Raw genomic sequence first — 22,814 nt, 5'->3', positions numbered from 1 at the left:
AAGATTTGCAAGTTGGTAGGTGGCAATGTTACATGTTTACAATAAGACACCAATATAAACAAGGCGATTTGTAAATCATTGTTTGGTATTTGAGAACTGCCACTTCAAGGCATCGCGATCAAGGAAGCCGTTTATTGACTTTTATCATAAACAACCACCGAGGCCCATTCCCGCCAGCCATTTCAATTTCAAGAATAAATGCTTAAAGTATTCATTGAGAGGTACAAAAAAAAAGTAATCTAGGCTGCATGCCCGTTTATGGCTGGCAGTTTTTATGTTAAGTTTATTGACACATCACAGTTTGACTGTTTTCTTACGACACGTTGTAATTTGAACGTGAGTCACCTGGACATCTGCGTTTCATATGGGACGTGCAACGCTCCCTCTTGAAGGGCTCCGGAAACGAAAAGACGTGGCCGCGAGCTCTCTACCTCTTGCTTTAAAATAGGACAACGAGAAGCGCAATCCGTATCGCGCACTTGACGTCAATGGCCTCTGCAGGCTTATGGCCACGACCAATAAGGAAGGCGAGCGCGGATTAACACATGAATAAAAAGTGTTACTCCGCGCATTCTCGTCTACTTGTCGTCCGTTAACGGAACCCGCATGCAGTGTTGGAAAAAGTCAGGACACGATGCACTATCTGTGATCAGCAAAAATATGTTAAAACCGCATTTGAACATTCGGGGTTTGTCTGTGTCCTTTTTGTTCCTGTTTGTCACTTTAGTGGTGCTGTGGCATAGAGAAAACTATGCTTAATAGTGCCGCTTCAGTGAATCAGGCCCCCGAAGTCTTCGCGTGAGGGCGAAATGAGTTTCCCCAGGGAGTCGCTTGCCGAAGCTACGTCGCGCGCGTAAAAGAAGCCGGTGATACAACTTGCCGTGTCGATGAAACCTCGTTCGATTAACTGACTGCCACCGGGTATGGTTGCATTTGAGCGACTGCATCCCCGCCTGTGGTGAGGCTGCTACTGAAGCACTGACGACCTCAGAGCCGTGTTGATCCCGGTGAGTCGAACGAGTTGAACGGGCTACGCTGTTAACCTTAACAAACAATTGCCGGATTTTACTGTAATTTCCTAGATTAAGAAGGCTGTCATCGAAACTGCTAGTGTAATGAATATAGGCCAATGTGGGACACTACTCTTAGTGGTAAAATGTGCATGCCGAAAATGCGCCTGCCACAACAGGTTAGTGTCTAGACATAACTTTATTATATACCACATTTGCTTTAACGTTCTGGTTTTGTCGTTTTCTGAGCCGTATAAGCTGGTTTTGCTAGTCACTCTATTGGAAAGCGCATAACTTGATTAGACATCTCTGTTGTAGCTGCCGTAATCTGTTCACATTTGCTTCTATAGCTGTACCTGTTGATCATGCTGGTTTGTCGTAAAGAAAAAACACAAGTTGATGTCTAGACGTAGCATCATCCCATGCCACATCACCCTTAACCTTCTGGGTCTGTCGTTCTCTGAGCTGCATATGTTGATTTTGCTTGCCACCCTATTAGAAAGCATGTATTTTGATTGCAAAAATTTGTTGTAGGTGCCATTTGCTGTTGACATTCTTATGTTTTCTGCTTTTACAGTTGTGCGTATTGTAAAAGAAAAAAAGCGGGTTAATGTCTAGACGTAACTTTATCCCATGCCACATTTGCATCTGTCGTTTTTTGAGCTGCTTATGTTGATTTGGTTAGCCATTGTCCCAGCAAGCACATATTTGTTTCTAAGCCTATAAACACTGCTTATATGTCGATAAATATGTATTCTCATAGCTTATATTCTCGCTGTTTCTACGAGATTGAATTCACTACTTGCATAATTTATTCCACAAGACATAAAAAATTGTTGGTTGTAGAAACACGAGCTTTACTGTTCACTGAGAAACGACCACATTTAAAATACACATAAGGGCCATGGGACAACCGACGGATGACTCATCCGACAGTGCGAACGAGGCAACGAACATAATAAGAGTGTTTCAAGACGAGAGTTCGCTCAAAAGCTGGCGCCTAGACTCTTCTTGGGTCATTCCGTAACTCACAGGCGCAATGGGCAATACAGGAAAACATGCTGGACACGGCGCGCCGCACATTCTCTCGAGTCACTTCGTAACTGCTAGGTACAAAGGGCAATATAGGGGAACCTAACCTCACACAATTAAGAGCACGGAAGGTGACACATTTCGATACAAATGAGGTAATTCTACAAACGCTGGCATCCCAGGTCGTCATCTGACATGAAATCGCATTCCGAGGTTGAGCAGTTTCACGTGGCTCCCAAAGAGCCGTGCTGTGGAAGCGCGAGGAGCAGTGACGTCACACGGCGCACAGCTGGCGCGCTGAAGCCGCCGCCGCGCGCGCCTCGCCAGTCTGCACATTCCAGAGGAGTGACGTCATAGCCGCGGCAGACGCACTGGCGCCGCCGAGTGCCCAGCTGTCCGCCTCCGTTGCGCAGTAGTCAAGTCTGACGCTGCACCGGAGCCGCTTGATAGCGCCTCTCATTTTGTGCGCATAAGCTCACGCTACGTATATCCTGGCATAGCCGAGCTAAGCCACCGCAATTCTTTTAATCGGGCGCTACCACAGTGCAAGTAGAAAGAGGTGGCTGAAAGGCGCCGCGTCGCCACGGAGGAAGTGTTTCACAGGTTCGTTTCCATTTGCCGACAAACGGCGTGAGGTGGCGCAGCACGACAAATGCATGCGGAACCGTCCCGATTCGCACGCACGTTTCGAAGGGCTCAAAGCACGCCACCGCTCTCGTGCACCAAGCCCCAAAATCCCACAGTGCCCTTACAGGGAGATGCACTAACCACGAGAGAGAATTTCGACCCATTTCTGGCCGCGTTAGGTACACCTCTCCCTTCGGCACCCCATGGACCGACGCTATACTTTTGTTGCATGTTAGGTCAGAGCCATTACAAGCTAGAAACCAGACACATAGATACAAATAGGCTAAAAGTGCAAGGTCACGGCGCACTTTCGGCGTTTCATTGGGTTGGCTGGCCATAAAGCAGTCGCAGAAAACTGGTAAGCACCGTGCCGAGGAGCCAATTAAAAACCGTGCCAAAAGTGCATCGTGAAAGCGTTCGTCGTCTTATTGTTTTTGGTATCATTGGCTCAACCAATAGATAAAAAAAAAAGAAACGCAGTTTTTTTTTCTGCGCGCTTGGTTTAACGCACAAAGACGTCGAGCGCCGTAAAGAGGCACTTTTGACGCTTCCTGATTGATTACATTGGATAGTAGCGTCAACTGTGCTTGAACGTAGTCTGAAACGCAGTACAACGTCGGCTGTACTTCGGCTTACGGTGAAACAAAGCGCCGATTGCCGGCGTACGAATTTCTATTTGGCAAATTCGTATCCCCGCCCAGATGTTCGAAGTGTGACAAGGACTTGCTGCCTAGTAGCGGTGGCCCTATTACTAAACGCTGCTTCACACGCTTGCGACCGCTCACGACCGTGTGCCTTGAACATCTAAACTCTCTTAAGGCTTAGGGAACGCACTGACCCCGTCTATTGGGAAGCCGCGAACACTTTCAGTTTCCGTATAATTCCTATTTCGTTCGCAGCGTGATTTTTTTTTGCTCGAACAATGTTTGGGCTTGACGATGTTATAAAGGGTCATTTTTTGTAGGTGGTAGTACGTAGGTTTGATCGCGCAAATAGCGCATACCTTCGCTTTAGTGAAATGTAGTTTCAGTGTCGCCGCGTAGATGGCGCCACCGTTCCAGCGTGCACTCTTAGAAAAAAGGGTATGGATAGTCCTCCCTTAGGGGAGGAACGGTCTTGTAACCTATGTTCCTTTAGAAAGGGAGAAACCTTCGTCCCTGAAGCAGGGGAGCAAAGTTCCTCCGTCGCCTGCATCTCAATATGGCGGCCCCGAACCGAGCAAATCGAGCCCAATAAGTGTTGACGAGGGCGCTACGTCTCTTGTACGGGACGAGAGGAGCAGCAAATAAAAGCGTAACACGAGCTTTCCGCGAACTGTGTTTATTTTCAAAGCCAGATTCCCCCCACAGGTACAGAAACTTGCGTTTCGAAAGCAGTTACTCAGTCCTCTCGTCGACAGCACTGCGATGTTAAACGGAGACAACCGACACCCAGTTACTTCGCGCACTTTGCGTCTTACCTTTGGTGTTCCTCGAGTCACAATTCCTTCGTCAACCGCACATCACGGAGAAGGGCCAACTCAATCCGCAAAACCAAAAGCCGCTCTCGAAAAAACAAACTCGAAGCCTCTGTTTATCGCGTAGCGTGAAAGAAGGTTAAATCGCTAGCCACCAGATGGCGGGGTCAACAAGACTAGGTGGGTCAACAAGACTAGGACAACAAGGCTAGGTGGCGCTAGGTACCGCCCAATTCATGTTCTACAAAAAATAATTTGATTACCTCCAGCCACCATTGCGTTTGGGAATGCTCTACTGTACACACTTTACGCTTATGAGAGGCATCAGGTGCATCAGGTGAACATACATTGAGCACATACACGGTACACACACATATCAATACAACGGAACACCACACTAACCCGAACACTACACCCATGCTCTGCGTTTCCGTCTTTTATACTGGTCGTTTTGAACGGACGGAATTTTTCGGTGACTGAATAAGCAATAAAAAATATTCCCAGTATGTTGATTTTTTTCCAGAAATGTCATACCTCTAAGAGTATTTTGAATGGCTCAGGGGATGAATATCTTATTAAAAAGCAAACGCTCGATCATGCCGTAATTATTTGAAAGCCAATAAATCAAGCCGCTCCAATGCGGTTCGAAGCCATGAGTTTGTTTCCCCGCACGGCACGTCGTAGCCTGTATTTCTATTGTAGTGTTTTTTTGTTTTTTTGTTTTTATTTGTGCTGTTCGCGCAAAGCTGCAATTGCCGTCGTGAATTAATCTCTGTAGAACGGATATGCACCCAGCAGGAAGTGATGCTTCACGGGCTGAGAAATCGCTTTTCGATCAGCTTGAATGCAGACAAAGCCGCGACTTGCGGCAGGTGTTAAGTGTACGGAGCTACGCCGTGGCGAGCCCGAAAACTTCTAGCGCTCATCCCAGCGCGCCACTTGGAGGGCAGTTTCTCCAGGAACCGTAATATATATTTAATCAGCAAAATAAATGGTAGCTTTTCTTTCGATTTTACCTACTATTGTTTTTTAATGCTAAAATTCCACATTGTAAATATACGTACTTTTCGTCACGATTTCGTATTGTTGTCCTTGCCCCAGAGCGCAATCGCTCTCGGGGACGAGACAACCACATTGGGCACTGTACGATAGGAGCTTATACTGCTCAGACCAGCGTTCCAACATGACTATCCGCACGTTGATCGATTGCATGTAATCCCTCAAGCGGTATTAAACTTTTTAATGTAAAGCGGAATGCCAACCTGCGACACCCCGCCCCCTCCGATCACGGCCCGACCAGCGGCATCAATGCCCGACAGTTGACAATTTCATCTTGTTGCTACATCACCGGTACGCGAACACACGGTCACATCGGCGATAATTCCAGTCTTCTGTTAACAACCCACAACACTGCCGTCACGATTTTGCAGCTATGCTGCTGACACACACAAACAAAGAACCACGTTGAAAGCCGGTTGCACTTGGCATCGGAAAACAGAACCGAACTCAGCACGGAAGGCACCCAGGCAGCCGGCAGCAAAACCTGCCTGTCTTGGACGCAGTTCCTGCGGTTTCCATAACGTCGAGAACGTCGACACAGTTCCGCGTGGTTTCGCTACTGCAGTTCCGTGCCGCGTGAGTCCCGCAATCCGGAGACGGCCATCCTACCCAGTCACCCAGTGTACGTGGCGTTCCTGGAACTGCTTCGGAACTTGGCTGTTTCTAGCAGTTTCGTTTCCTCGTTTAATAAAATTAGTGATAAAACGTCAATGCAACCGAAATGTTTTGCATGTTTAGACTAGAAGACGGAATTACAGGCGGCCCTCGCTGCTGCTGAAGCTCAATCAACTCAACAGCTATTTATTAAACAACGTGCCCGCCTGCTCGAAAAACGAAACCGAAAGAAGGTGAATCGGGGGGGGGGGGGGGGGGGGGCGAAAGCTTGCTCCCGTCTGCCTGGAGAAGGAGAAAAACGTTTCGTTCCTCCCCTTTTCTCGTGTCCGCTTGGGGGCGCGTCAGTAGAAGGGAGGAAGACGCGCCGTTGCTATTTTTTTCCTCCATTTTTTCTTATAGAGTGTGTTATCTCGTCGTAGTAGATCGCCACTGCTCCTTCTCTAATCAGACGCGTGCGCGTGAACGGGCCTATAGTTTTAATGTGGCATGCTGGAAATCCGAAGAGGTCTTCATTATGCATCCGCTCTTCCACCCAAACGTGTAAAATGCCTTTCCTGCGCGCTGTTAAATTGAACTTTCGAATTTTGACTCCTTAGAACACGCGTAATGTTTTGTGCAATTGGTACAACGTTCAACACCCTCTTTGTGCTTCCATTTCTCGAATCAGGGCAGAAAAGAAGAGTCCTATCTTAAGCATCGCCAACAGAGCCCGTGTAACAAGACACAAATAACAGGCGCTGAATCAGGCCTTCTTGTATAATTCAGGTAGGTCTATACTTTATGTCGCCGTAAATCAAAACGAATTCAGAAGCGTTCTGCTGATACTTTTGGCTTGACTGACTAAAGACTTGTTTTAGCCGAGCGATCACTCAGCTTGTGTGCAACGTGCCCCAGGCTGCGTCTTTAGATGACGTAGAAACTTTAGCCCTCTAGCCTTGTTACGAAGGAGGTGTTGGCCTACGCTCAACCGACGGACGACCAGCAGGAAGTTCTGGCCCTATAAATGCTATACATTAAAAAAATCAATCCTTTCGGAACCCTTTGCAACTTCTCTTTGTTGCACTAGACAAGTCGTGTGGAAATCTGTAGTACAGTGATAGAGAGCATAGATTTAAGTAAAATACGGAGAAACTACATTTCATAGAATGTATTGGTAATTGAATGGTGGAGACCGCCTGCGCAATGTTGTCGCAAGTTCGCATGCGTAGCGTTGTCTCATGGCGAGGAGAAAAGCGGGGAAGAGGTTGAGACGCTCACGGACGACAAACGCTTTTGTCACCTCCTCGCTGCTCGAGGTGCAGACGCCACCCATCAAACACGTGACCCCAATCGAGTAACTCAAAAACCCTGAAATCTAGGCGCACTATACAGGGTGCTTCAGAGAACGGAGGCCAAATCGTTCCTGCGAAAACTAAGCATCGCACAGAAAAAAGGTTGATGCCGTGTTGGTGCCTGCTGAAGAGCCCATTTAGAAAAAATAATAACGTTTAGAAAAAAGTTTTTTAAAAGTGTTTTAAAAACTAACTTTTTATTTGTTCTTTGTAAGGCCGTAGTTTCAATTAGCAACTTACTGGGCATCATCAATAACCCCTTTATCAACCCTTTTTAGACAGGCATAAAGCATGCCGAGCATTTTACCGTATTTTGAGAAACTTTTCAAATCCGACGCGTACTCTGGTTTCGGATTCTTATCGAAGCGCATCTTGGCGGCATGCAGCTGTCCTGTTCTCCGACGGCCAACGATTCGCCACTCTGGACCGCCGTCCGCCCGCCTCCCTTCCCTGTCACGTAGAAAACAAAGTAGTGTAGCGCGTGCGCGTGGTCAGGCGATAAGGAACGCCTCGCTGTTCGAAAGAGCATGACATTGCAAGATTGAGCTTGGACTTTTGGGCTGACCTTGGTTCCGCGCTTCAGCTGTCGTAGGGCAGATGCGCTTGGATGAGAATCCGAAACCAGAGTACGCGTCAGAATTGAAGGGTTTGTCAAAACATAGAAAAATGCTCGGCATACTCTATGCCTGTCTCAAAAGGGTTGATACAGGGGTTATTGTATAAGTTCCTAATTACAACTGCGGCCTTAAAATGAACAAATGAAAAGTTACTTTCTAAAAAACTTTTAAAAAAACTATTTTTTTTAAACGTTAATATTTTTGCTAAATGGGCTCTTGGACAGACACCAACACGGCATCAACCTTTTTTCTCAACGATGCTCAGTTTTCGCGGAAGTGATTTGGCCTGCGTTTTCTGAAACACCCTGTATAGTGACAGTGGTTACTGCGACACCTTATCATACCTTGACGTATCTTTGTATGTCTTGCACCCTACTTGGAGGAAGCATTGACCCGGTAAGTGTGACGTCACTGTTCCAAACAAACCGTTGCTAGGGGCGTTGCTGTGGACGAACACATAAAACTAAATTTCGTTCCGAAAACAAAAACAAAAACATCGTTGGAAAATTGGACGTGGAATTTAAACGCCTAAGAAGGATAAATGTCCCCTATCTCTTCTTTTTAGGGGTTTGCCCTAGGCTAAACGCCCTTTCAGTCGTTTTGTCTAAATTTGACGCTTACCACGACAGAAGTATGCCGAGTATCCGTTTTCTTTTAAATATTTCGAGGCGTCAACTTCCGGTCCTCAAGACGTCTCAAGATTCTCGAGATGACTGCTGCAAACGACGAACGCATACGGAATGACTGAGGTACGCTCTCTGAAACTGTATGAATCTTGGACATAATGATACGATTTTGATAGTTCATTTATTAGGAACCCGACAGGTCTAAGAGAACTCGTGAGGCTTATAAAAACGTATTGTACCTCGGAGTCGATAATAATCTCCGGAGAACGAGAACAAAAGGGACAAAGGACACTCACGGACCTCCGAACACAGCTAGGTGCCTGGCGCGCGACCTAAAAATTCCGCCTGGTCCCGGTATCGAACCAATGACCACTAAATTTCGAGTGGAGCGCTCTACCAACTGAGCTAACCAGGGGTGGGCGGTCAGTAGAAAAACGGGTTTTATCAGATGGCACCAGGCTAACAGAATCAAGGGCGAAGGGCCTGCACATTAAGGTTATGATCATAATACAATAAATGCAAAGGTGCAAGCGAGCACGACAAGAATTCATTTGCAATACGGGACACTCTGACGAAAGGCATCGCACGTACTGAGGTCTGCGAAAAATATAGCGAGAGAAGCATTTGTTTTGTAGATGATATAAAAGCAGCGTCAGGCACTTTTTTTTTTTTTTTAGTTTGCAGGTGCAATTATTTTTGATTTGACAAACTTTTTTCTCCTACCCTCCTCCTTCTCTTTCCCCCGCCTCCCCTACTATTTTGACTCTTCTCCCCTCCTCCCCTTCTCCACTCCTCCTCTCCCTTTCTTCTCCTCATCCCCTCCTTCTCGTTTGTACCTTTTCTCTTTCCTCCTCCTCACGTGACGTCAATTTTCCCGCTAAATCTAGCGGAGAAACTGTATTTGTTCATAGGTGACGTGACACCAATTCATGTAATAGCGGGGAAACTGAATCGGTGTTGAGATGACGTGACGTCAATTTTTCCGCTAAATCTATCGGAGAAATTGAATCTGTTCATAGGTGACGTTACACCGCGGCATGTGGCGTCATTTTCTCCACTAAATTTACCAGAGAAACTGAATTAGTGTTGAGGCCATGTGACGTCAATTTTCCCGCTAAATTTAGCGTGGTTAAGCCGACGCTGACGCCGCGAAGCCCAGAAACGGGTGCCTAAGAGCTGCGCTCCAAAAACATCAGGTAAGTTTTATATCTGTTATGGACAGATCCTTTAATCTCACACTGATGCAACTTATGTGCAGACAGAACTACCTGAAACGTGTGCTGACCTGCATTTTGAAGTTGATCGTCGTCCTTCGAGCCTCTACAGTGTTTTCACTCTTTTTTTAAATACGGACAGGCGCTTGCGCGCTCACGCACCTCGAGCGTCCAGCAAAGCTGTGGACGGGCGCTCTTCCCTTAAAAAATCCCACAGAAAGTTCCCCCCGAGAATAGAAGTTTAGCCGCTCGTCACAAACTTAATTAGCGTAATCTCTCGAAAGCAACCACTAAACCCCCGAAAAAATCGTGACGTCTGCTATAAAGGTAAAACCGGCTGTGAAAGTTTATTACGGCCTTTTATCGTGGCTCTGTGGCGCAAAGAGGATAAAAAAAATGTCTTCATTATTAGCTATTGAGAAGATAGAATGCTTACCAAAATAATTCACTTTTTTATCGGACAAATTGTAGCCTCATGTCAACCGCAATGCATTTGTCCAGAGCAACGGCCCTGGCAGTTGTCACTGCCTGCTTGGAGAGGGGTACACTCATTTATATAAATAAATGGTATCACTTGACTACTGGCGTAGTCAGGTGATATCATATGGTCACGTGACTCCATGCCACGTAACAGTGTGACGTCACATGGCACTGTGACGTCAAATGAAAGCGTGAGGTCACGTGACGATATCGACGACGGACGCCCTACAACGCCGTACGTCATCGTTTCGAGGGTGTGAGGTGGAAGCTTAGAGCAGCTACCGCTAAAAAATAGCTTCGGCGGTTCACGGCAGCATTCCGGAAAAAGAAAACCTCGAATCGCATTTCCCTTCTATTCCTGATCTCGTGCCGACGGTTTCGATTTGCAGCGGCGTTGATGAGCCTCATGCAGAGGAACAAGTGTCGATGGACTTTGTTCGTCGGTCGACAAGAGCCTACCGAGACCCGTTATTCTCCCGGTTTTAATCGGCACGTCAGCGGTGTCTGGTTTAATACTTTCTCAATCGTTCCGCAACTGTAAAGCTCCTTTGTGTCGAATTGCCTCACTCTGGATAACTCCCCCTGTGCATTTGTAAATGGGAGTTTGAAATTCGACGCTCAAAACAATGGAACGTGCTCGTGTTTCGTGTACGGCTAACTGTATCGAAACTACGGTCCGTGTTCGTCGAATTCTGACCCATAGACCTTTTTATTCACAGACTACTCCCCTTGCTGGTAGCGCTGCGATGAACGTTGAGAGTGACAAACTCGGAAACTCAAAGCAAGTAAAAAAAAAATAGACATTTACAATTTTCTGTAACGCCGAATTAGAGCGGAACTCTTGAAGAGGAGGAGGGCAGTGTACGGAAGGGAGGGTATGCCCCTCCTCCTCCTTCCTTCCTCCTCCCCCGCAAAATTTAGCCGAAAAGATTTGGTTAAATTTTTCGCCTCATTTAGCGGGAAAAGTTTCCCGCTAACTTTAGCGAGAAAATGTCTCCGCTAAATTTAGTGGAAACATTTCCCACCTAAGTTTAACGGAAAATTTACCCGCTAAATGTGGCTGAAACTTTTTTAAATTTAGAGGGAAGTTTTTCCCGCCAAATTTGTCGAGAAAATTTCTCCGCTAAATTCATCGGTAAAATGTCCCCGCTAAATTAGCGGGGACAGTTTGAAAAAATTTCTCCACTAAATTTACCGGGAAATTTCTCCGCTAAATTTAGTGGGGAATCTTTTTCCGCTAAATTTAGCGGGGAAACATTTACGCTAAGTATAGTGGAACATTGTTTTTCACTAAACTTAGCAGAAAGACTTTTCCCGCTAAATTTAGCGGGGAAATTTTCTTTACAATGGAACGCGCGGTTACGCATGCTTGCATTGTTCCCATAATGCAACGCGCACGGTTGCGGCGACGGCGACGCCGCTCGAGCCGGAAACGGGCGCCAGACAGCTGCACTCTAAAAACAGATCTGACCTTTGAGAATGACCGATGTTAAAATGCTATCGCCTGTAATAAACCAATATCCTCCCTTAGAATTAGGGAATTGAGTGTACGCTTTACAGCAGCCATTTTCATTTTAAATATGCTTCTCCTGCTATTCGGTCAGTCTTAGCAAGTGCATCCTTTACAGGAGGCGATTGCGTGAAAAGCAGAGAATTCGTACGTGTCTCGGTGATACACGCGAACGTGCACGCGAATAAAAGGCTGGCAATGAAAGGTTTACAGACATTTGGCGTCCAGAATTTCATTTTGAAGACTCTTCCACAGTAAGGGCGTTTCAATCAAGAAAGCCCAATCCTGCATAGATTTCGTCCATCGATTACCCCTCGTCAAAAACCTGTTTCAATGATAACTACATGGAACCCACCACCGAGCAGCACAACAAAAATTAAAACGTAACAGTGAAGAATGATAAAAAAAAAAACAGAAAAAAAACTGTGGTTCTTACACTGGCCATTCATCTCACCTGCGACACATTCGCTCGGTCGGAGGTATAAATAAATACCTGACAAGTTAATCTCCGTGATTAAAACATGCGTCCGAAGTAGTCGGAACTAACAAGAACACACAAAAAGAGAGAAAAATAGCCAGAGGAAGTGCACGGCATAGACGTATATTATAAAATCAAAGCCGCTACTGGGGTTATTCGATCCTGCCCCACCTTACGTCATGCCGCGCTGAAGTATCTAAGGGTAGGTATCAAATATCAACGCGCGTCTTAAGCCCAGAAGAGCTTAAAAGACAGCTGCGTCGGCGCCATCGTCGCAGTCGGTGGCGAAATCGCTGTCGACATGTCCACTTCCCCACTCGCTTGCATTCTTTCGCTAGGTGAGAGTTCGTTTGAAATTTGAGTGGAAATCAGTTTTCTTTTCGCCACCGACTGAAGTGTGGTGCTTATGCTATGCCTTGAGAAAAAGACTGTGTAGCATGTCACGCAGAGATTGCCTGTGACGAGAAATGTTTGAACTGCTCAGTGTGCCGGAATGAGTATCACTTGAGCCAGTGTGGCGCGGAAGGTACGGAAGCCACCTTTGTAAGCATGGGACAAGCAAAGCGAGAAAAGTAGCTTTGTAAGACCTATCGCAGGCATGAGAACAGAAGTGGTTCGCAAAGTGGAGGGACTTCTTCGCCGAGCGCGGAACTAGATGGTCAAACAGCAGTCTACGCTCAGCTTGAGTCTTTCTGAAAAAAAACTTGGTGTTCTCTTGGCAATGACGGTAAGCGTATACACCATCCTGTCATTGCCTGCCAAGGTCGACGAACTATTCACTTTGAAACAAATAGTAGAGGGACTAGAAGCTCACATGCAGGAAATGGAAACCTAAGTGGATGGGTTAGCCGTCAAATACGACCCTATGTTAAAGGGCGTGACGAAAAATAAAAACAAGCTGAGCAAGCTAGAAGATGAACACGATGAACTGCGGGAAACCGTGAATCGCCAACCAGAGAGGATTCAGTTTATGCGTGACGAAATCAATAACGAAGAAGAGTACAGTCATCTTCAAAACTTGGAAATTCACGGGCTCTTGATTTTACCAGGCGAAAATCTCTGACAATGAATAAGCGACATGGAAGCTGAAGTAGGGTTGCCAAGCCATGATGCTAAAGACATTCTCGTGGTGCATCGCAGTCCTGCTGAAGCAGGTACGATACCAATAGGACTGATTAAATTCAGCACGATGGAACTAAAAGATTGCTGGCCTGGAGCGCGTGGCAACCTGCGTCAGCTTATCCAGGCTACCACTGTCCCAAAAGCTTTTCTTTAACGGCAATATTGCAAAACAGAACCGAGAATTATGCTGGATGGTCAGGGAGAGGGCAAATATAAAACAGTACAAGTTCACGTGGGCAAAGAACGGAAAGAACTTCGAGAAGAATAGCGAGGGGTCGTAACTGTTGCGAATTAACTGAGTTACAGATTTGGACACCATAGTATAGGTGCTTGCATGGATTGTTTTCAGTTCCTAAACTGTTCAATACTTAAAAATAATTTCGAAAAACCTTCAGATGTTTCGTATAGTATGTTACACGTTAATATAAGAAATATTAGAAAATATTGGGATCAGTTTAGGGTAATAGTTCGTGACTTGGGCACGATCACAGATGCTTTCATTCTAAATGAAGTTAATAATAATAAGGAAAGGGCAACTCTTTTTTTCTATTCCTGGTTATGACCGATTCACATTTACAAGAGCGTCTCCTAGGAGAGGGGGAACGAAGATGCGTTTATGCCAAAAACATTAGGTTTTTAAGTCAAACAACAATAACAATGACGCATGCTGAGGGCATAGGTCTCCAGATAAGCTGCCAAGATTTCTCTGTCGTCTTAATTCTGATTTATCGTCCGCCGTCAAATAACGCGAACTTGTTTCTTGAAGAACTTGAAAAAGCACTATTGGAACTTATCCCGACAAGTCAGTTATGTTTAGTAGGCGACTTTAATATAAATACCATGAATTCCTCACGTCATAGTGTATGCGATTACCTTAATTTATTGGCGACTTAGGGTATCGAAAGCATAATACATTTGAGACGTCGTCCTGTCCCTTTCTGTTTCTTCGACTTTTATGTTCTTTTCTACCCCAGTCTCAGGTATATTCAACATGGTTAACATCCACCAGCTCGCCTGCACCCTTACTATTTTATCATAATACAGGCCCCAAATCCGGAAGGATTATTGGGCGACAAATTGGTTTCGTCATGTATTCACCATTTTAATATAAGAATATTCGGCAGTACCGTTAACGCCGCTGTGAATTCCAAAACAAATTTCCGTATGATTACTTCAAAGCTTGCCAGATAATGTCTAAAAATACACGAGCGACTCAAATAAATTGATAAAAGAAATAACAATAACTGACTAAGTGCAGTTTGATAAGATAATAGATAACCATGATTGGAATGGTCTTTTAAATTCAGTAGAAGCACCAAAGCTCTACGACACGTTAGTCGACTTATTTTCGCAATTTGCATTCCTATGTAGAAAAAAGGTGGAAATGAAAAAGACGTCAATCTGACCAAGAACGTTTACACCAGAAGCTTTATCTGCAATAAATTATAAACTCTTCCTTTGGAAACGCTGTAAACATTCGCCAAGGAATGTATCACTGAAAAGGGAGTTCAAAATAGCAAGAAATGAAGCGTGCGCATTAATTTGTTCCTCTAAGCGTAGACCTATCAAAAATAAATGTGAAAGCAATCGTTTTAATACCGCGAAAACATGGCAGTTGGCCAATTGAGTTCGAGGGGAAACAAAACGTCTTTTAATTGATGAAATGATAGATAAGTCATTTGTCTGTTACGCAGACAACGATTGATAACTTCAACAATTTTTTTTCTCGTATCTCCGGGACAGACCGTGATAATAAAGACGCCATTGCCATTACACTGCGTGCGCATAATGAGGCTTCAGCTTTTCTTCCTTTGATATCTGAATGTGAGCTACGTGATTATATATTTTCATTTAAAGATAGGAAATCACCGGGCTCCGACGAAATACGTATATGAGATCTACACAAAAAGTTTGAAAGGCTGAAACATGTACTTTAGGAGCTCTAAATAATGTCATTGAGACAGGAAACTGGCCAGCAGGAATGAAAACGGATATTACTAAACCACTGTATAAAGGAGGGTCAGCGAAAGACGCTAACAAACTATCACCCAATATTCATACTGTCGTGCATTGCACAATTACTAGAAAAACACTTGTTAAAGGTAATGAGTGTTTTTTTTTTAACCGTTTGATTTACTATCCAATCACCAGTACGGTTTCGTTGCGGAACGGGTAACTCAAGCTTTATTAGAAACTTCTACCGATTGCTTGCACGCAGGATTTGATAATATTGTGCACCTATGCAGGGTTTTTAGATGTGCCTAGAGCTTTCGATAGCATAAATCACGAAATACTTTGCTCTAAACTAGACAAACTCGTGTTTAGGAGCTCTTTCTTTTCGCTTTTTAGAGAGTACCTTTAAGGACGGTCCCAAGTCATGGCTTTTTTAAGATCGCAAAAAAAAATAGAACTTTTCTGACTGCCGGGGTGCCGCAAAAAACAGTTTTGTCGCTTTTGTTTGTTTAACTTTTATGTAAATGACTTTCCTAATGTAATCTCTTAATGTAAAATATACTAACATGCAGACGACAAGGTTTTGATGTCATGTGACGCGGAATATCACGTTGTCTTTAAAAAGCTTCAAAAGAACTTTTTCCACAATGGACTGGTTTTACTCTAACCTAATCAAAATGAATGCTTCGAGGACGAGACTTGTTCGTTTTAGGAACCCGCTCAAACAGGTGAAACTATCAGATACTGTAACGCTACATACTTCCTCCTGTAGTTATCGTAGTTCCAGACCTCTTTAGTATGTGCAATCAGCAAAATATCTTGGAATTTATTTAAATAGTGACTTGTCATGGTGTACTCATATGACGTATTTATGTAAACGACTAAGAAGTGTGTCATATTGTCTTTACAATATTAATATGCCCTGTCCATTTTCTGTTAGAAAAAATGGCATTTTTTAGGCTGCTTTCTTGTTTGGCGCGCCAGAAAAACTTCTTTGTTAAAAGGTATTTTGGAAAGTGTCGCGTTTGGTAGGCCAGACGTCTTATTAAATGCATGTATATTTCACGAACTTCAACTACTATCTTTTGAGGGGCTTTTTAAGGAAACAGTCAAACTGCGGATTTTCTGAAACTTTATGTTTAAAACGCCATATCTACAGCCGCGACCAATGAGACGGTCACTGCGTTTTGATGTACCACGAATCAGAACAAGATATGGTGAGCCTACGTGATTGTACTATGTACCGCACGTTTCCAACAACCTACCAGAATCATTGCTTGCTATAACATCTAAAAAGAGAGTTAAAAAGATACTACGAAACTCAGAGCAGTGATATGGCAATCTCGGTCTTCACGGTGCCATCATGCTTCAAATGTATTACTGTTTGTTTTTCTTTTCAATGTATCCCTTGTCAAAGTTCTTGAGTATGTGTGAATTGTATTCTTGAGGGTAAATAGGCACACCCAATCTGAATATACTGCGACTTCGCCACCTGCCGAGCTAGGTACACAAGCCCTTGATATCGAGCCGATATCAAGGGCTTGAGGCTCGATATTGTTATTATGGCATTATTACTTGTGAAGATGAAGGTATGTTCTATATTCTACGTAACATATGTCGCAATACCTAATCTCTTCGTACGTTTTTGTATGCTGATAATTATTTCAACTGAGATGATTTGAACAACAAGCTACCTAACAGAAGTCTTAATTCTTTTTTACCTTACAACTATTTTGAACTGGCTGTATCATAGCTTTTCGCATCTGCCGAAGGAGTGACTATACTTTATAAGGGTATATATTACAGAAACGTGTAACTGCTGAAAAAAGAGTCTTATTCTCACAACGAGAAAATAGAGGGAAATAGTCAATACCGCACTATTTAAAAAAATAAAGATTAGGTAATGCGAAAAAAAATTATAATGATAATATATTATACAATGCCTAGTCTCGCCTTTACATTTAAGTCTCACTTTTACCTTTTAAAATTTACAAATGTTAGGTGCCTATAAGTATAATATATAAGTAGAAGGATATTGTGGAAAGGCGTAAAAATACTAAGAAAAAATTACAATTCGTTTTAAAAATTAAAAACCTCATTAGGCTCATAGTTCACGCATCACAAGATTGAAAACGCAATTTCGTTTACATGTAATTAAAAAAATAGTATGAGTTTGGTAGTAGCGGTTGAAACCACACTATGTTATGATTTTTCTTATTATATTTATCTTAAGAATATACTGAAATCCCTTTGACGTTACGTCCGGGCGCAGCGAATGCTCCGAGTCATCGGAACCAGTTCAAGGCGGTGTGAACGTAAGGTGACCTTACTGAGGGTGCAGAGCGACGCGAGGAAAGCGTATCACGGACCACGTCTACTGAGCGGCATTCGCCGGGATAGCCTCGTAGGGTCCGCTGCATCAGAACGTAAGGTGAAACGAAGCGTAGTGTAAAAACATACAACAATCACGGCACACAATAGAGTCGACGCCCATCAAATTAGAAGATTGCTGTTAGTCTGATTTGATGGGGACCTACCTACCGACTCTCGACGTGAGTGGGTGTCAGCTGTGCGACCTCAAATACCGTGAAAGGAACGTCATATACGTCCGCAATGAATTCGTCCAAGTACGGAATAGATTCGTTATCTATATACTTTAGTAGGCTAATGACCCAGACATGCGTTTGCACTCCGCATTTAAGAGAACCACGTTCATCGAACGCTCACCGCTTGCGTTAAATCTAAATCTAGTGTCTGCGCTAAGTTGTTAAAAGCTGCTTCCATCAAAGAAGATGATACGGCGCCCAAACTGAACAATTCAATCGATCAATGTGACTCTCCTATGTAAAATGAAGCTATGCACCACTTTCTGAAATTGACAACATTAGCATGTTGACCTGAATATTTGTGGGTGATGCCCGATCCATACAGCTACGCAGCTTTATGCATTCTAGAGGTGTGCTCAGGAGGACAAGATGGTTTGGTGTCTGACCTCGTCAAGCCACCCACTGTTGGCTTTTCGTCTGCCCCCCCCCCCCCCCCCCCCAATCTGTACTTTTGTGAATGCGAATAAAATTACAACGATTCGAAAATTGATTGAATGATTAAATGAATGTTTGATCGATTTATCAGGCGATGATTGAGTGATTGATTAACTGGTTGATAGATGAATTTATTCATTGATTTCCTTAGTCTGTATTTCATTTGTGCTCCAGAACGCTGGAGGTCTTCGGCCTGTCCTTGAAGCCTGGGGTGATGTACCGAGTATTATGACTTTATTTGCTGTCATGTCAAGAAAAAAATAAAAAAGTTTTACGCATTATTCACGCACTTTTAAAACTAGTTTTTACAAAATTTGGTTGTCAAAAAAAAAAAAAGCGATCCTTTTTGGCGTTGGAAACGTGTACGCCGTGATAAAATAACATAAATATATTGAAAGATGCACGTACATAGTGTCATGAATGAAGGTGACGAAAGGCTGAACAGTGAACTGAAAATAAAGGTTTAATCGGTGAACTTGTGCCAAACAAAGTAAAGAACCAATGTCGAGGCAGCAGCAATCTGGTCAAAACCAGGGCACTATCAAAGAATTTGGGCCGCGCACGTATTCTCCGGTTGCTGAAAACTTTCTTGCCGACATTTTGTTTTCATAAAAATAATGCTTCGATAAACGTCGATTGTTTTCTTCCGACACCTAAAATTTACACCGAAGCACACCGAATCGGTGAGAAAAAAAAAATAGCCCGATGAAACGAAAAAATAGTGAGCTAGGCTAATTGGTTTATTGCGCACTAAAAGCACACAAAAAAGAACGAGCAAGAGTAAAGACGACCACAAACAGAAGGCGTTATGTTGTCATAGTCTTTACCCTGTCCCAGTTTTTTGGTGCTCTTAGTGTTTGTTACTCGATAAAAGTACCATGAATTTGAAGAAACATAAACTCCCAATGTACGCAACCGTAAATATAACGTTCTTAGTGTGCCATTTAGCAGATTTCTAGCGACTTTCTTCCATGCAGCTCATTGACTGCGCCAAGACAACGTCCCCGCAGGTTATTTAGAAGACTGACTCCAACTAGACTTTTTTTTTTCATGAAAATTTTTGGGCATGCGAAGACTTTACTCACGCAGCGGCGAAACCTTGAACTACGGCTGCAACCGGAAGGGGGGTTAAGCTATTTCTTATACATACTCCGCTACACGGATGAGTCTCATATGAAGCAGACTATGTAGTGCATATCACTATATCAACGCCAATCGCACCTCCAGCTTTCGCCGCTTGATCTTCTCTTACGTGAAAAAAGGCATGTTGGTAAAAGAAACGCCAACTCTCATAAACCTTGGTGTCAGGGTAGTCTCAACAAAAATTATGGCAAAAAAGTGTTGAAAGCTTGCGACTTCTTCCTATGATCTTAAAAATTTTAATGGTAAAAGAAAAGTGAATTCAATACACTGTGCAGGAAGGAGCTCCAAACTCGTCAAATATCGTAGTCCGGATGAATGGCTTTACAGCAGTGTGATATACAACGCGAGAGAGGTAGTAAGAAAGAGGAAATAACGTTTTTACTTTATCAATTCGGAACCTAAATAGTTTGAGGTTTAAAATGACTAAAATATTGAACAAATGATAAGGAGGATCACTTTGCTATCTGCTTCACAGTGAAAAAAACAGAAAGAAAAGGAATAGGCATTAATCATTCAATCAATCAATACTTTATTTCACATCAAGAGTTCATGTGGGCTGCAGATGCAAAAAGTAAAAAAAAGATTTTACTTCACAAGGCCCTTGCAGCCTTACAATTTGGCACACAGTGACAGCAAATACAGAAATAAAGAAAAAGTGTATGACATCACAAAAAGATACAATTATAGCATATATATTGTACATATTCTCATATACACACATACACACATATATATACTTACATATGCACGTCTACACATACTACATTTCAATTGCAGATATATTACAGTTAAAGGGGTAGTGCAACGATATTCCCTTAGAACGTTTTTCACTTTACACGAGCTTACTGGTACTAGTGGAGCCTAAGTATACTCGCAAGCAATACCACTGACCTGGAGACTCCTTTGTTCCGGTGTAATTTCAGACACAAGCTATCGTTTTCTTTCAGTCTCTCCTTCGCAAAACGAGATGACGTAGCTGGGGGATCGCAGTATTCCCCAATGACGATTTCTTGAAAGCGGCTCATAAACTGGACCCGAGCACGGCGTGAGCACACGATTTCGGCAAGTGATAATCAACAGCTCGACAAGCATTCGGGTTGTGGCCCGTGCAATTTCCCGTGTCCAGCCGCTGTAATGACGACAATAGCCGAACCATAACATTGTCTGGAACTCAGCTTGTGCCCTGTCTCTTGCCAACACCAGCGCGTGACTATAATCAAAATTGACGGCATATAATCAGCACAAGACCACGTGGCCACTTGTTCTGCCTGCGAGTTGAGTGGGTGAAAGCTGCTCGTTTTTCTTGAATTTTTTCTGCGACTACTACTGTGTGGTGAAAAACGATCTACTGTTGCATAGGTCATTGCCGTAAAGGATTCGTCCAAGGCGTTATATGCGCAAGGTACAAAAATCGTTGCATCGCCCCTTTAACAAGCTAGTAAAAATTACATGAGACGACAGATACTTGAAAGCCGCTTTAAATATAATACACGTTTTACAGCATGAAAGAATACTCGGAACACTCAGTCCCACAATACACGCAAAAGTTTAATGTAGAAAGACAGGTCTAATTGTACCAAGGTCCAGTCTTTCAATATTTGTCAAATTACTATTCTGAAGTTTATTTTGGTACAAGTGGAAGATTATTCCTTAGCCTTTGGGACCCGTAATGTTCACGATATAAGGGAATGTTCTAACACTCCCCTTCAAGAACGTGGTATATTCTGAAATTATGAGTCAGGTTTGAAATTCATTCAAGGGAAGTCTCACTAGAACGAAGGCAGATGTGTGTTGTGTCAGTGGGGCATACTTGTATAACTCGGAGACAGGTATTAGACGTAGCTCTTTGAATAGTGGGGGAGTATGTGTATCAAAAAGAACATTAAGTATTTTGCGAACAAAGTTTTCTTCAATACGATGTAGTCAGATGATGTTTGAGATAGTCGTGGTACCCCACACTTAGTTACAGTAATTTAGATTGAATTGAAAAAGCGCCTTATATCAGCATTTTTATGTGATGAGGCAGTAAATGTTTGAATTGGCATAGTTTTCCAAGCACTCTTGGTAACCTTTTAACACCGCTGTCAACGTGGCAATACCAGGACATCTGTTCATTAAAATAGACGCCAAGTGTTTTAACGCTTGGGACAATTTTTATAATCGAGTGTCCCAGGATAATATTCACAGAATTTGAAACACGCCTGTTCTTAGGTTTAAAATGGACAGCTTTACTTTTGCTTGTGTTTATTGCTAATGAGTTAGATTCGCTCTAGAAGTAGAGCATCTTTAGTGAAACGTTTCTTCTACTGACATGGTCTTCTGTTTCTCTGTCTGAAAAAAATTAACTAGTGTTGTCGGCATAAATTATGAAGTAGGGGGCTTTGGTTATGCTAACAGTGTCATTTATATATACATATATAAATTAATAAACGAAGTGCCTAAAATACTACCTGGCGGTACACAAGCTCTAATGGGCTGAACAGAAGAACTGTTTACATTTATCAAAACATATATTTGACCAAAAATTTAAGATAAGATTCTAGAAGAACTAATGGTATGCCACGAATGCCATAGTTTTCGAGCTTTTTTATTAGTGTAGTGCGGTTTATATTGTAGAAAGCCTTCGAAAAGTCGACGAAGACGCAATAATTAAGTTTTTTTTTTCTTTAACCCACTTGAAAAGTAATTCCTTCTACTCTCGCAAGACGAGCTTTGTTTATCGACCTTTATGAAAACCATACTGCGAGTCTGTGATTCCGAACTTCTCACACATAAACGCCAAAGCCTCTTTCAATAATCTTGCTGTTTTTCATGGACGGGCCACGAATTTGGAAATAAAGCGCGTACAGAGATAAGGAACTCAAACTGCTCACCCTTTACACTATACGGGGCTCACGCCATTCAAAAACTTGGAGACAGGTTCAAAGCAGTCTCCCTTCACCTTCCTGGACTTATTTCGAGCAGTCTATAGCGGCTTCTATGGCCAAACATACTTTTTTTTTCAAACAAAGCGTGCAAAGACAAGCGCAGGAATAGCTTTATAGGCTTTTACACTCGTGCCAACTTCTATTTCGGCACTATACACCAAAAAAAAAAAAAAATTTCGTTGAGAGTTGTCGCCCCCGCCGGCGAGTGGAGCGAACAGGAAGCGCAGCAACCCCGAGTCCAAAGTAATTCTACAGCTGCAGCAGCCTTTATCTACGGACCGCTTTGTTGTCCCAGTGGGCTGTCAAGAATACGTCAATGGAGACAAGCACAAAATCTTGGAATACTGCGCAGCGTAATCTGATAACGCCAAAAAAAGAATGCCATGCGCAAGAAACAACAAGCGTAATTACTGCCTAAATAAGGACGATGCCAGTAGGTGATTGAAAGGCGGTAAATTCGACAAACCAGACGGCGAACTACGTCTGCCTGTCGGATCTCCTGGCGCGGAAAGATAGCGAAGAGAGTTGTCGACAACCCCGACGTTTCTCGGACTACAGTCACTGACAGAGTGA

This window comes from Ixodes scapularis, unplaced genomic scaffold, assembly GCF_016920785.2.
Source record: "Ixodes scapularis isolate PalLabHiFi unplaced genomic scaffold, ASM1692078v2 PGA_scaffold7__128_contigs__length_106722199, whole genome shotgun sequence".
Classification (NCBI taxonomy): domain Eukaryota; kingdom Metazoa; phylum Arthropoda; class Arachnida; order Ixodida; family Ixodidae; genus Ixodes; species Ixodes scapularis.
This window is presented reverse-complemented; position numbering follows the sequence as displayed.